A 14,714-nucleotide genomic window follows, 5' to 3' on the forward strand; every position below is an offset into this window, starting at 1 on the left:
AAGACGAGGGAACACAAACTGGAAGGAGTGCACAGAAAATGACAACGACCATGACAAACACAGCAGCAGGGAGTAAGAAAGTACAGGTGGAAGAAACGACGGACGGCCGAAGCAGAGGCAAACACACAAGAACAATAGCGAAAACCGATCGGGAGAAACAAGCTTCATCAGGATGGCGCCCCTGCGCCATCCAAGCACCCCCCCCCCCCCCCCCCCCCCCCAAGACCTATTTTGTATTACCGGTGTTGTATGTACTCTCTTTGTTTGAAAAAGAAATGGAAGGATACACAAGATATGTATACAGGTATACTGCAAATGTCTCTCACCTCGATGCATATACACTTTCCCAGTTTTTACCCCCTACACCTTGTTTTTCTTTACTTGTTATTTACGTATTTTTGCTAACTATATAGCGTTGTTGTTTTTATCTTGTTTGTATTTTCTAATTTTTTTCTTTGTGTACACCTGTAAATATACTATGTTCGAAAACCCAATAAAAGAACATTTTTTTAATTTTATATTCAATGGCTCAGCCGCTGCTGCACTCTGGCGTACACAATTCCAAAGCTCCACAAACCTCTGAAATGAAATTTCTCCTTTTCTCCATCTTAAATGGATTACCCCTTATTGTAAAACTGTCCTCCCTGATTCTAGATCGCCTATGAGATGAAACATCCCATTACCATCTATCTTGTCAACTACCACCCTCCCGTCCCCAACCACCCTCAGAATCTGGACATTTCAATAATACGTTCAGATCAATAGAATCACCTGATCTTGTGCTGTTTTTGATCATAATATAGCTATTATGTTTGTCCACTGGTACACCAGTAGCAGACCTAATCCTGAAAATAATTGAAGTATAGTCACAGTCCTAAGTTCAAATAATATATCAAGGTATTGAGTATATTTTTCTGAGTAAAGCATCGCACCCTGTGATGGAAGCATCCAGCAGCATCATGAGAAACACAAACCTGCAGGATACATGTCTCTGAAGACAAACTGGTCAAGGCAACCACCTTGAGCAAAGTTGACAAATCACAGATCATACAGTGGATACTATTTCTGCTCTACAGGCATTGAAATTCTGGAGGTTAATATTAAGGCAGATGATTTCCAACTGAATGACTTAAAAAGTATGCATTTGAAAGGTAGATTTGTTTTAGCAGGAATTTTTCTCACTGATTAGAAACTTTAATCTCCCTGAACTCGTGACCTGTTGACTTCATCATGTAAGGTGGTATTAGGCTACACAGATCAAGTAACGCCAGCTGATCTTTGGGAAGAAATGGAGCACTGGAATTGACCTCAAAATCCTTTGGCTGAAGAGTAATGTAGAACAAGGCCAGCAGCGCGGGTTCAATTCCCGTACTGGCCTCCCGAACAGGCGCCGGAATGGGGCAACAAGGGGCTTTTCACAGTAACTTGATTCAAGCCTACTTGTGACAATAAGCAATTATTATTATTATTAGTTCTATTCCAGATCGATAAATCATTGCCAGCTAGCCATCAAATGAAGTTAGAATTAGGCTCAGCTGTCATATTCTCCCCTTTGGAACAGCATGTTTTATATAAAGAAACTCGGGTAAGGCCTCATCTTAGAATTTCCCTTTCATTTAACACTTTCCCTGGCATGAATACACTGAATCTCACCCATTTGTTAAGAAAATATTTAATAAGTAAAAATAAACAAGCTTATAAAGTGAACCATATGAACTTGTTTTGTCAAAAAATTGCACTCCCAATATTAATGAGTAATATACACAACCTTAATACAAAACTACTTCAACATACCCCCATTTAAATGACCTCCTATGCCAACCCACAATACTTGGGCACTAATCAAATTAAAGCTTAGCATCAGCCACACCTCCACAACCTAATGTGAAATGAATGCATCTTGGAATGCACGTTTCATCTCAGTGAATTCATTTTACAGCATTCTGGAAGCAAAAGCCTTGTGAATTCTGCAGCAGAAAACAGTTCATTACTCACAACAATGTTTACAGAATTAAATCACTTCGCTGCATGCTATCTCTAATCAATAGACAGGGAGGTTCAAAGACATTCTAGTTTAATTTTGTACCTTACTTAAGCCACAGGAGAGACATGGTCCAATTGCACTGCTCCATCAGCACCACTGAAGCATCAACATTTTAATCAGTTTCCTTCCTCAGTTTTCACTAACAGTTCAAGCTGTCAAATGTGTTTGACATTCCCAATCGCAAAGCAATCAGACTCATTGCTGTTTCTCCAAAAGCGACAATTATTTTCTGTGGAGAATTATTCCCTAAAATGGTGATCACTTACATGAAAATTTAAATTCATGAAACGACCAAAAAATTCAAAACAGATGTTTAGCTTTTCAAAATGTTCTTTCGGCAACCAGATCAAGGTCAAATTCAAACACAGTTAGGCATTTGGTTAAAAATGATACAACACAGTTGATCACAAGTCATATGTTAATAGGGGCTACCAACAACGAAAAAACACATTTAGGTGCGTAGGACACGAGGGGAGGGATGGACAGCTTGACCATATTGCGCTGCAGGTACATTTTACATGGAAAATCTGGGATTTCATCCCCTCACTGGGTCCAATTGGGCAGCAACTCTATCAATCCCAGCAGTGCCACGAGCATGTGAGTGGCCACTGCGGGGGCTGCAAAAAGGAGTAAGAAGGCACCCAGATCCTCAAAGCCGCTAAGTTCAGGATTTGGGAAGAGATGTTTTCAGCAGGTCAGGGTGAGGGGATTGGGTGCGATGTTGGGTTTAAGGTTGCAGTGAGTTTAGAAGAAAGGAAGTTCCAACTGAGGGGGGTTACCCACCTGATTCACAAAAGGCACCCCCCCCCCCGAAGATCGAACCCCTCCTTCCTTCCCCACTTTGAAGAATAAATATATTTGTTTTAAAATCAGGTTATTCGCTCCTGCCCAACTGTCCACACCAAATGTGTCATGGCATGGGCAGCATATTATTGGGGTCAATTGGTGAGGTAACAAGCCAAAGTGACTCTTGATTATCTATTTAAATATAGCAGGTGGACTATTGATTGCAGTGCCCACCCACTCCCCATATAATGGGAGTGAACTCAGGGGTGGTTGGGCACCTGCCCTATTTTATATGCCCCATCCCTTCTACCAGAAACAAGCCCAGCGGGGACATATAAAGTGCAGTCCATTATCTGGTCACTGTTTCATTGCTGTTCATGGAAAGAAATGGTGTGCAGATTGCCTGGTGCATTTCCTACATTATAATGGTGACTATATATATTTTTAAGTCTTTGTCCAAATGCTGCAAAGCCAGGACAATATCCAAGCTTGGGCTGACAAGTGGCAAGTAACATTCACGCTACACAAGTGTCAGGCAATGTCCATCTCCAACAAGAGAGAATCTAACCATCGCCCCTTGACATTCAATGGCATTATCATACTGAATCCCCCACTGTCAACATCCTGGTCAGAGGCCAAGAATTCTGCAGCGAGTAACTCACCTCCTGACTTTGATTTGATTTGATTTGATTTATTATTGTCACATGTATACAGTGAAAAGTATTGTTTCTTGCATGCTGTACAAACAATACATACCGTACATAAGGAAGGAGAGACTGCAGAATATAATGTTACAGTTATAGCAAGGTGTCGAGAAAAGATCAACTTAATACGAGGTAGGTCCTTCAAAAGTCTGATGGCAGTAGGGAAGAAGCTGTTCTTGAGTCGGTTGGTACGTGACCTCAAACTTTGGTGCCTTTTTCCAGACGGAAGGAGGTGGAAGATATTTATGTCCGGGGTGCGTGGGGGTCCTTAATTATGCTGGCTGCCTTTCTGAAATATAGGTAGAGTCAATGGATGGGAGGCTGGTTTGCGTGATGGACTGGGCTACATTCACGACCTTTTGTAGTTTCCTGCGGTCTTGGCAGAGCAGGCTCCATACCAAGATGTAATACAACCAGAAAGAATGCTTTCTATGGTGCATCTGTAGAAGTTGGTGAGGGTCGTAGCTGATATGCCAAATTTCCTATCTTCTGAGAAAGTAGAGTAGTTGGTGGGCTTTCGTAACTATAGTGTCAGCATGGGGGGACCAAGACAGGCTGTTGGTGATCTGTACACCTAAAAACTTGAAGCTCTCAACCCTTTCTACTTCGTGGCCCTTGATGTAGACAGAGGCATTTTCTCCACTACGCTTCCTAAAGTCGATGATAATCTCCTTTGTTTTGTTGACATTGAGGGAGAGCTATTGTCGTCGCACCAGTTCACCAGATTCTCTATCTCATTCCTATACTCTGTCTCGTCATTGTTTAAAATCCGACCCACTACTGTGGTGTCATCAGCAAATTTGAAAATCGAGTTGGAGGGGAATTTGGCCACACAGTCATAGGTGTATAAGGAGTATAGTAGAGGGCTGAGGACACAGCCTTGTGGGGCACCGGTGTTGAGGATGATCGTGGAGGAGGTGTTGTTGCCTATTTTTACTGATTGTGCCCTGTGGGTTAAAAAAGTTCAGGATCCAGTCGCAGAGGGAGGAGCCGAGGCCAAGGCCACAGAGCTTGGAGATGAGTTTCGTAGGAATGTTGAAGGCAGAGCTGTAGTCGATAAATAGGTGTCTGACATAGGTTACTTTGTTATCTAGGTGTTCCAGGGTAGAGTGCAGGGCGTCTGCTGTGGACCTATTGCAGCGGTAGGCAAACTGTCGTGGATCAAGGCAATCTGGGAGGCTGCACTCGATTCGTACCATGACTAACCCTTCGAAACACTTCATGATGATGGATGTCAGAGCCACTGGACAATAGTCATTAAGGCACGCTGCTTGACTTTTTTTGGTACAGGGATGATGGTCGTCTTCTTGAAGCAGGTAGGGACCTCAGATTGTTGTAAAGAAAGGTTGAAGATGTCTGCTAATATCCCCGCAAGCTGATCTGCGCAAGACCTCAGTGCTCGTCCGGGTACCCCATCCGGGCCAGTGGCTTTCTGTGGGTTGACCTTCGAGAAGGCTGCTCCGACGTCTGCAGTGGTGATCTCAGATACAAGTTCATCCGCGGCTTCTGAGGTAGAGAGCTCGCTCTCGCTGACCTCTTGCTCAAAGCGGGCATAGAATGCGTTGAGCACATCAGGGCGGAGTGCATTGGAGCCGACAATTTTATATGCCTTCATCTTGTAGCCTGTTATGTCTTGCAGACCTTGCCATAGATGGCGGGGATCCGTGTGGCTAGCCTGGGACTCGAGCTTAGTCTGGTGCTCCCAAAACCTGCCCTCAATCTACAAGACTCAAGTCAGGAATGTGATGGGAGAATTCTCCCCTTGCCTCGAAGAGTGCAGCTCCAACAGTATTCAAGAAGTTTGACAAAGCAGCCCACTTGATTGGCACGCTATCCACAAACATTCACTCATCCCATCACCAATGCACAGTAGCAGCAGTATGTATCATCTGCAAGATGCAGGAGCTTACCAATACTTTAGCACCTTCGAAACCCATGAACAATGCCATCTAGAAGTACAACTGCAATGGATACATGGGAACACCAACATATGCTGGTTCTGCTGTAAGCCACTCACATCTTGACTTGGAATTATGTCACTGTTCCTTCACTGTTGCTGGTTCAAAATCCTGGACCTTCCTCCCTACAGCACTGTGGGTATACCTACACCACGTGAACTGTTGCTGTTCAAGAAGGTAGCTCACCACTACCTTCTCAGAGGGAATTTGAGATCAACAATAAATGCTGGCCGAGCCAGCAACACCTACATGATTAATATGAATAAAAGGTCATGATTATTGTACTGCCTGTCATTTGAATTTGTCATCAGTCGATTAAGTTTTGTTTTGGTGCTGTTTGCCTTGACTAGGCAGGAAGTTAAACAGTAATTGCATTGGTTCTAGAATCATAGAATTAACAGTGCAGAAGGAGGCCATTCGGCCCATCGAGTCTGCACCGGCTCTTGGAAAGAGCATCCTACCCAAGCTCACATCCCTACCCTATTCCCATAATCCAGTAACCTCACCCAACACTAAGGGCACTTTTGGACGGAGGGCAATTTAGCATGGCCAATCCACCTAACTTGCACATCTTTGAACTGTGGGAGGAAACTGGAGCACTCAGAGGAAACCCACGGACACACAGGGAGCACGTGCAGACTCCGCACAGACAGTGACCCAATACGGGAATCGAACCTGGGAACCTGGAGCTGTGAAGCAATTGTGCTAACCACTATGCTACCGTGCTGCCCAGAAAGACAACTATTTGACTTTGACCCAAGTATCAATTACATGGTGATTTATTTTTTGTTGTTGATTAAGTCATGGGAGCAACATAACCATTTAGATAAACCCTGATAGTCTGGGTAGTGGATGGCTTTTCTATTTAGAGCAATATGCATCTTGCACTTAACTATGGAAATACAGTCTCCATAAAAAGTCACATTGAATATAGTGTGATATTTGATCCTTTCCACATGAAATGGCTGTCTCGCTCCTGGCTCTGCTTGAAATCCTATATGTTCAGTAATTAGTTATAAGTAACTTTTTAAAATTATAATAAGACAGAAACATGTAATGAGGAATTCGAAAAAAAATCCAACAGATATTAGGAGGCAAAACAAAGCACAGTAAGTTATTTGATTTCTGGAGAAAAATTCAGGTACGAGTTATGGAGGTCCTGTGGGCATGAGGTACTCATTATATGCCAATATTAAATCAGGAAAGAGGAAGTTGACCCAAAGATGCAGGGCCTGAGATGCAAATCATGAATAAACAAGACAGGTCCAATGACTACAATTTTAAAATTATAAAGGTTCAACTTACAACAGAAAGGGAAAACCAAAAGGGACAAGACAAGGGCAAAAGGCACTTCATACTGAAATTTAAACTTGGGGTATTAAAGCCTTGAAGAAGGGAAGGAGGACATCTCAAGGGACATTGAACTAATAAGCCCTGAAACTTGACCAATCCCACAATGGGAAAGTTCCTATACCCCGCTTGCACCCCACCTCTCCCCTCATCAACGCACCCACCCACCTCCTGCAGCTTCCCCTCAGATTCCTACCGACTTGAAGCCATATTGGGAGGACAATGGGCAGCAGACAAGAGCTCCCAAAGACTTTAGGTGACACTAAGAGCATGTACGAGGAAGGCACAGCATGTACAGATCTGATATTTCTACCTATATCGACAGTGGAATTGCTTCTTCGAAGTTTTACAAAGCAATCTCGAGAACACTGCATTGAAAGACCTCCATGTCATTTCAGCACAATGTGCAGAATGGGGAGCCATAATTCTATATTTGACTTGAGAGGCAGGAAAGAAGTTAATCTATTTTCTCGCTGGTCTGTCTCTCCCAAACCCTTTGGTTAATGCAACCTTGCCTGAGGTTGTGATACAGTGATTCTGAATGAATTCAGTTGGATAGCTAGTGTTGAAGCCTTGGAGGACTTCTATCAGGAACCTTAGAAAACATTGGCATGTGTTGTGATGAACTCCTATACTATTTTGTTCGAGGATATGTCAACAGAATGCATGATTATGTGCTGGTCTCAACAGTACTTCTGGTACTCAGCAGGAATCTTAATATTTTAACCATGGATGTGTGATGTAATTGTACAGACTCGATGCAGTATTTTGAATGGCCGCAGGCAATTATAGTTTGAAATTTTAGGCACCACTAAATGAATAGCACCTGCACTTCAGCTGAAGTTGTGATATGAAAGCTGTCTCCTTCCATAATTGTGAAGTTAAGATAAATTATCTAGACCAATGTAAACAATTGAAGCTTAGCTTCATGACATGTGGAAAATATACTCTCACCCAGCTTTGTTGAATATTGTGGAAGCTAAACTTTATTGCAAACTAATAGGAGGTACTCTGTGAATTGTGACTTCCAAGGTTACAAAGCAAAACATTGTGAGCAAGCAGCTTCCCAAGAGGAATATGAGCCTGACAGTCCTTTCCACAATTTTCACAGACCTCCTGTAAGATGAATAGAAGGTTGGTTCAGAAAAAGCAAGTTATATTATGAATGACTGTGACCTCTTGAACCAGAAATCAAGATTAATTGTAAAGCCTGGTTTAGTATCATTGATCATTTGCAGCCATGGATAGGGTATACATTCTATCTTCCTGGTATGTGTCATTGAATATTTCAAACAGTAGAGCAATACCCATGGCTAACCATAAGGACCAAGGGGGAGTGCGTGAAAATACATTCGCTATAAGCGTTCAATGATCCCCTGATATCTAAGACGACTCAACCTATTGAGAGTTCTTGTAGCACAATGAGAAAGCACAGTGCTTGGATTCAATTCACAATTTTTACGATAATTAAGGAACTGTTCCTCCTATAAATTAAATCCCAATTGATAGGGATGTACCAGTTTAGTTCTTCTGAGAAGTATCCCATGATTGAGGCAAAGTTTGGTAATTTTCTTAAATTCAAAGAAAGTTTGTATAGCTTAAGTAATTGGGTTGATGATGATAAGTTTCATCTAAGCTTATACAAAACATAGTTCAACTTGTGCCAATAAGCATAAAAGAGGCATTAAAGTATTGTACAGGATCATATCACAAATAGGTCTGCAGAAGTGATGCATGCCACACTATCAGATGAACCATGATAATTGAATGGGCAGCAACAGGGCATTGTCATTTTACTTTTGGGAACTGCAGTTGAATATAATTTTTCTTGGTTGCCCGAAAGGTTCATACTTAACATATAGCAAGGTAGATTTAACCAAATTCCTAATGAACAAAGAAGCACAGATCAGTCCGTAGATTGACCCGAAATTAACACAGATGTCAAGCTTCTCCGTTTGGGAGACTAAGGGTGAATTCTCTGCCTTGCAACTCCGGAAACGCAAATTACAAACAGGCATCCAACCAAAAAGGAGGTTGATTGGGCCGCCATACCTCCAGTTCCTCTCTGGTGGTGAAGAGGGCAAAACTGGCAGTTGCATGCATTTAAATGTGTTTAGCGGGATGGACACAGTCTGCTCCATTCTTCCATGATACTGCACTCCTCTCAGGTGGAGGTCTCGCGGGCATGAATTACTACAAGTATTTACAAATATGGACTGGGCACCATGCTGGGGCGGGGGGCTTAAGAAAAAAACACTGAAAACCGTTGACAACTGTTGGGCTTGCTGGGTGTGGCTGCCCAGGCCAGGGGCAGGATCAGGGAGTGACTTTCCAAATCCATGGACTGAGGGTGTGTCCCTTGGAATCACTGTGGCTTGGCTCAGACTGTCATTGCTGAAGTTTGTCTTTTAAATGCACCCATTTGGTGCTACTTACAGGCTCCTGGCTTCTCACACTGCTGAGTGCTGCCTGTGTCCTTTAAATGCTTAGAAGACCTCGGGTCATCTGGGAGCCCACCCCCCACCCAGGAGGCCCCCGTGGACACCATCACACCCCAACTATATCATCAAGGGCCAAGCTCAACCAGGTATTGGCATTCCTCAGAAGCACTGCCCTAATGCAGAGGATCAGCAAAGCTCATCCAATCAGAGGACACCTGCACAGTGGCCTTTGGAGATCTCCCTGGCTCTCTGCCCCTCTGAGGGGGCTTCACTAGTGACCCCCCACTCCTCCGGATCACCAGCTGTGCCACCACCTCTCAGGCTCTGTTCAGAAGGGCAGGCTGGAGTCTGCGGCCCACCCTGGGGAATAGTGTGCCCATCCGTCCTCACTGGCATGGAGCCGTGGCCCACATCGGACTCCCACAAAATGATGAATGACCTTCTCAGGGCAGCTCGGGTGAATAACAACCTCTGTGCCCCTGGCATCACTCCCATCCTTCACACCTCACATCACCCCCAGTCTCCCAGAGACCAACCACACCCCACCTGCCTTAAAATCTACACTCCACTAAACCCTTGCACATACAAACCACTAGCTAAAGATCCCCTGTCGAATTTGTTTCCATGTGTATCGCCATGTGTCTCCTAGGATAAGGCAGCCCATATCAGATGAGAGCGGCAGAATACCGAGGGGGGAGGACCCCTGAACTAAACCCCTGCAAAGGAGAGAGCCGAGGAAAGGACAGGGCCGGTACAGAGATCAGCACGTGGCAAACAAGTGAGAACCCAATGCAACACTAATGTTCCGACAGCAAGTGAGTCACCGCCCTTCCACAGAACACCCCTTCCCAATATCTCACCATGCCTTTTGTCTTATGCAGGATCAACATCAGACAAGACCAGGCCATCCGGGATTGTGGCCCCCAGCCACATCCTCAGCACACCCCAGAGCACCAGTTCGGGGAAGACACCAATTTCTCTTCACTGCTGTCACCTGCACCCTCCAGCATCACAGAGCCCATCACCTCAGTAGGGCATTTTAATGAAGAGGCTCCTGGGTCACCTTCTGGTGCACACTTCACACGTGCATCACAACATCAGGTGGAAGCGGGAACTCCTGAGGGAGCAGGCGGTCGGAGGGCTGCCCATAACCAGGGAACAGCTGTAGTCCGGGCAGGTGTTGCACTTCTGGAAAGTATGATCCCATCATTGATAGACATGCAGACACAGAACCAGGATTTACAGAAGGGGATGTCAGCAACTTTTGAGTGCCAGCAGAGGTACAGCTGAAGGAGTCCAACCACCTTCAGGCACAGAAGATGATGTCGACAATGTGTGGTATCCAGGCTAACATTGAACGGCTTGGGGCACACTCTGCAGTCGATGGCCGAGGTGCAGAACAGGGGATCTCTGGCACAGGCAGACATGTAGTGGGTACGCATGGACATTTCTGTGGCTCTCCAGAGCTTTGCCCATTCACAAAGGGTCATGGCCGAGGGCATCGAGGGCTGTGCGTTGGCTGACACAGAGGGACTTGACACAGACACAGAGGGACATGACAGAGGCAGTGAGGGACATGACCGAGGCAGTGAGTGACATGACTCACTCTGAGGGACGTGTCTCACTCACTGAGGGACGTGTCTCACTCACTGAGGGACGTGTCTCACTCACTGAGGGACATCGAGGACTGACAATGGCGCCAAGTGATAATGGCACCTCCAGAGCTCACCGCAGCCTCAGCTCGATTCCATGGAGTATCCCGGGGCCATTGAGCTGCCTGAGGGAGGAGGAAGTGTTGGTGCCTCCCACAGGAGAGCACCACAGCCCTTGCAAATCCACTCACCCTGCCCCCCGACCTGATACTGGTGGATTTCATGGGCAGTGGGCAAAATAGGATGGTGCGTTGTCATTGTGACATCTGAAGGTGGGTCGGGCCCATCTAGGTCCAGGCCCTCCAGAGGACAGCCGCGTAGAGCATCACAGGTCAGAGGGCAAGACACACAGCATGCCGCCTCAACTTCTGATGTGCTATCTGGGGTTCCTTCTTCTTCTTCTTCTTCTTGGGCAGTTGCTCAGCATCGAAGATGACTTGCTTCCACTCCAGCGAGGTGGGTGACTGAATAGTCCAATCCGCAAACTGTTCACAGGCTTGGCATGTGGAGTTTGATGAGGTGGGTGGTGGGACACATTGGATTCTGCAATCTCCTTCCGCTGTTGGCCTCTGCAGGCTCCGCTCTATGACACTCGAGGTGATTGGCAACTTCGCAGATGCTTTTTCTCTAGTTTGCACATTCTAAGGCAAGTGATTCCCACATATCAATGGGAATGTTGCATTTATTTAGAGAGGCTTTCAGAGTGTTCTTGTAGCGTTTCCTTTGCCCTCCGAAAGATCGCTTTCCATTGCGGAGATCAGAGTAGAGCACTGGTTTCAGGAGGCTTGTGTTGGGCATGTGAGAAACGTGGCCTGTCCATCACAGTTGGTTTGAGGGTGACCAGTGCCTCGATACTGGGGATATTGGCCTTGGAGCAGATGCTCACATTGGTACGTCGGTGGATTTGCAGGGTTTTGCAGAGGCAACCTTGGTGATATCTCCCCAAGGATTTGAAGTATCTACTGTACATTGTCCATGTTTCTGATGCATACAGGAGTACGGTGACCATGGCTGCTCTGTAGACGATGAGCTTGGTGCTGGGTTTGAGGTCTTGGTCTCTTCCTCAGGCGCCCAAAGACTGCACTGGCGCATTGGAGTCAGCGTTGGATTTTATCGTCAATGTGTGCTCACACCGAGAGGAAGCTCCTGAAGTATGGGACATTATCCAATTTGTCCAAGGGCTCACCGTGGATTTTGATGGTTTGGGGACAGTTTTGTGTGGCAGAAACGGTTGGTAGACAACCTTTGTTCTCCAGATGTTTAGTCTGAGGCCCATTCTCTCATATGCCTCGGCAAATGCGGTGACGATGGTTTGTAGATCGGCCTCTGAATGTGCGCAAACACAGGCATCATCTGCATTCTTAGCTCGGTGACAGAGGTTGGGGTGGTCTTGGTTCTAGCCTGGTGATGTCGGAGGTTGAATAGTTTCCTGCTTGTCCAGTAGATTAGCTCCACTCCAACGGAGAGCTTCAGGGTGACAGAGTGGAATGTGGGTGCGAGGAAGATGGAGAAGAACATTGGTGCGATGACGCAGCCCTGTTTGACCACGTATTGGGTCTATGGTGGTTCCACTGGTGAGGATCATGGCTCGCTGAGGGACATGTCCCAGTCTCAGAGCTCCATGGCTAAGGGCATCGAGACCACGGCTCAAGTGAAGGTGTGCCTCGAGATTTGGCAACGTCCGTTGGCTCCAGAGTTCACTCTGGCCTTACCTCCATCCCATGGAGTAGCCCGAGGGCCATCGAGCACCATGAGGGGGGAGGAAGTGATAGAGCCCATACAGGTGCCTCCTGCAGAGCCGCTGCTGGAACACCTCAGCCCTTCCGAATCCCTCCAACTGATATTGGTGGATCTCATGGGCAGCGAGCAGAACAGGGTGACATGTTGTCACCCAAACATCCATCCACGCCCTCCAGAGTACGTCCAACTAGGGCATCACGGGTCAGAGATACACAACATGCCGCCTCAACTTATGATGTGCTATCTGGGGTTACATCTAGTAGGAGCAGCAGGCCACATAAAATAAGAAAGTTGACATGGGTGTAGTACACAGGTGATAACTAGAGGTTAGGGCACACCAATGTATAAACTCACCATTAAATACTTTTGCACCAACAATCCGATCTGCTTCTCACCTCTGTCTGATGGCTGTTAGAGATGGGCTGGACATGGGTGTGGAGGATTTGTCGGGCATGAGGTGTTGCCAGGGGTGGGGGAGCTGTAGGATGAAGTGGGGCAGGGCCGTCACGACAGATGAATGTCCCACATGGTGTCACACGCTGAGAGAAGTGGCAGACAATGTAACATGTTCCTAAAGTCAGGAGCCAGACTTTGTCAAAGGATGAAGAGCACCAAGGCTCATCGCACAGGGAGTTGTCACCATCCCCGGTCCTGTGGACAAGGCCCGCTGATACCACCTGCCCAGGGACAGGCAAGGTGGAGTGAAGGACTGAGATGTTATGGGGAAGGGAGTTTCATGCTGTAGTGGGCGAGGGAGGAACGGAAGGGATTGTCTCGGGCATCCATCACATCGCGGATGCACCAGTGTGCAGACGTTTGCGAAATCCAACACAGGTCCCCGCTCGAGCCCTGGAATGATCTGGAGACATAAATGCTCACGATGGCCATCACCGTGACGGCCACCAGGAGCAGGTGTCCTCCTCCAAACCCCTACAGTGCCAGGTGCACCACCATCTGCAACAGGTGGGGCACATTCTCGCTGTTGAGCTGAAGTCTTCAGTGGCACAGACGGTCCGGCAACTCCTCGAAGGACAAACGCCGATAGTATATGCGTGGCCTGATGCGGCACCTCCTTCACACCTCCTCCTCAGCCTGTTGGTTGGCCAGCACTCACTGGCTGGCCCCTGTTCTTCTGGGGCAGGCTCCCCTTCTGAAGGGTCCTTCCCGGGGCTGGCCCTGCTCCTCCAGCCTCAGTGCATCTGCAACGGCGTGTGTGGCCAGGTAGATAGCAAGAATAGCTGGGTGACTCTGAAATTCATTTTCTGCGGTGTGGGGAAAAAGCGACAGAAATGTTAGCAAGATGCGTATTCTCTTGCCCACCAGGTTACATGGTGACACTGAGTTGTACTGCTGCGCCACCCTCAAGATGTTCCCCCCATCCCCTCCCAACCCAACCCCCACCCCTCACCCGGCCCCTTCAATATGTTGTCATCTGCACGGCACCCTGTCCCCATCAGAGAGTGGTACCTGGCCTGTGATGTGGGGATCCTCGATCCTCACTGCCTGTCCCTGTCAACAGGCGTACCGTTGACTGCCACAACCAATGCCGGTGATATGTGCTGTGGTCCTGTTTCCCATAGGGGGGTCCACTGTGGGTCTCCTCACTGGGTGGGCCATGTGTTATCCTGCCAGCAGACTGGCAACTGGTTGTGCCGTGGAGAGGGACACCGTGTGCCACCAATCGCCTCCATGCTTAGAGGCTTGTGTGTGGGCAGGTCCTACAGACGGTGGTGAGCATCGTAGCTGCGGTGTGATGTGGATCCTGGGTGTGACTCACAAGTTGTGACAACCTGCCCAGGGGCAGAATGGATGCAGCACGGGTGGTGTGGTCTGGCAGTGCTTTGGGACAGTTGGTAGTCCTGTGGGGTGGGATAGTGTCCCTGGTGAGGCCTCTGCTCTGAGAGGTGCTATGTGCCATGAAGGGTGCCAAAGGCTATGGTGCATCTGTCCTTTGTTTGGGGTAAGCTCTGCTATTCTCTTGCTTCTCCTGCACTGGGGCTGCGCTTCTGGTGAGTGCACTGAGGAGTGTCAATACTGGT

General features: G+C 47.1%; 1 protein-coding gene across 1 annotated transcript in view; it reads right to left on the reverse strand.

Moving 5' to 3' along the window:
- Positions 1 to 14,714, reverse strand: part of LOC119970380 (transducin-like enhancer protein 4) — a 315,711-nt gene that overhangs the window by 144,118 nt on the left and 156,879 nt on the right.

Source organism: Scyliorhinus canicula, chromosome 8 (genome assembly GCF_902713615.1).
Source record: "Scyliorhinus canicula chromosome 8, sScyCan1.1, whole genome shotgun sequence".
NCBI classification, from domain to species: domain Eukaryota; kingdom Metazoa; phylum Chordata; class Chondrichthyes; order Carcharhiniformes; family Scyliorhinidae; genus Scyliorhinus; species Scyliorhinus canicula.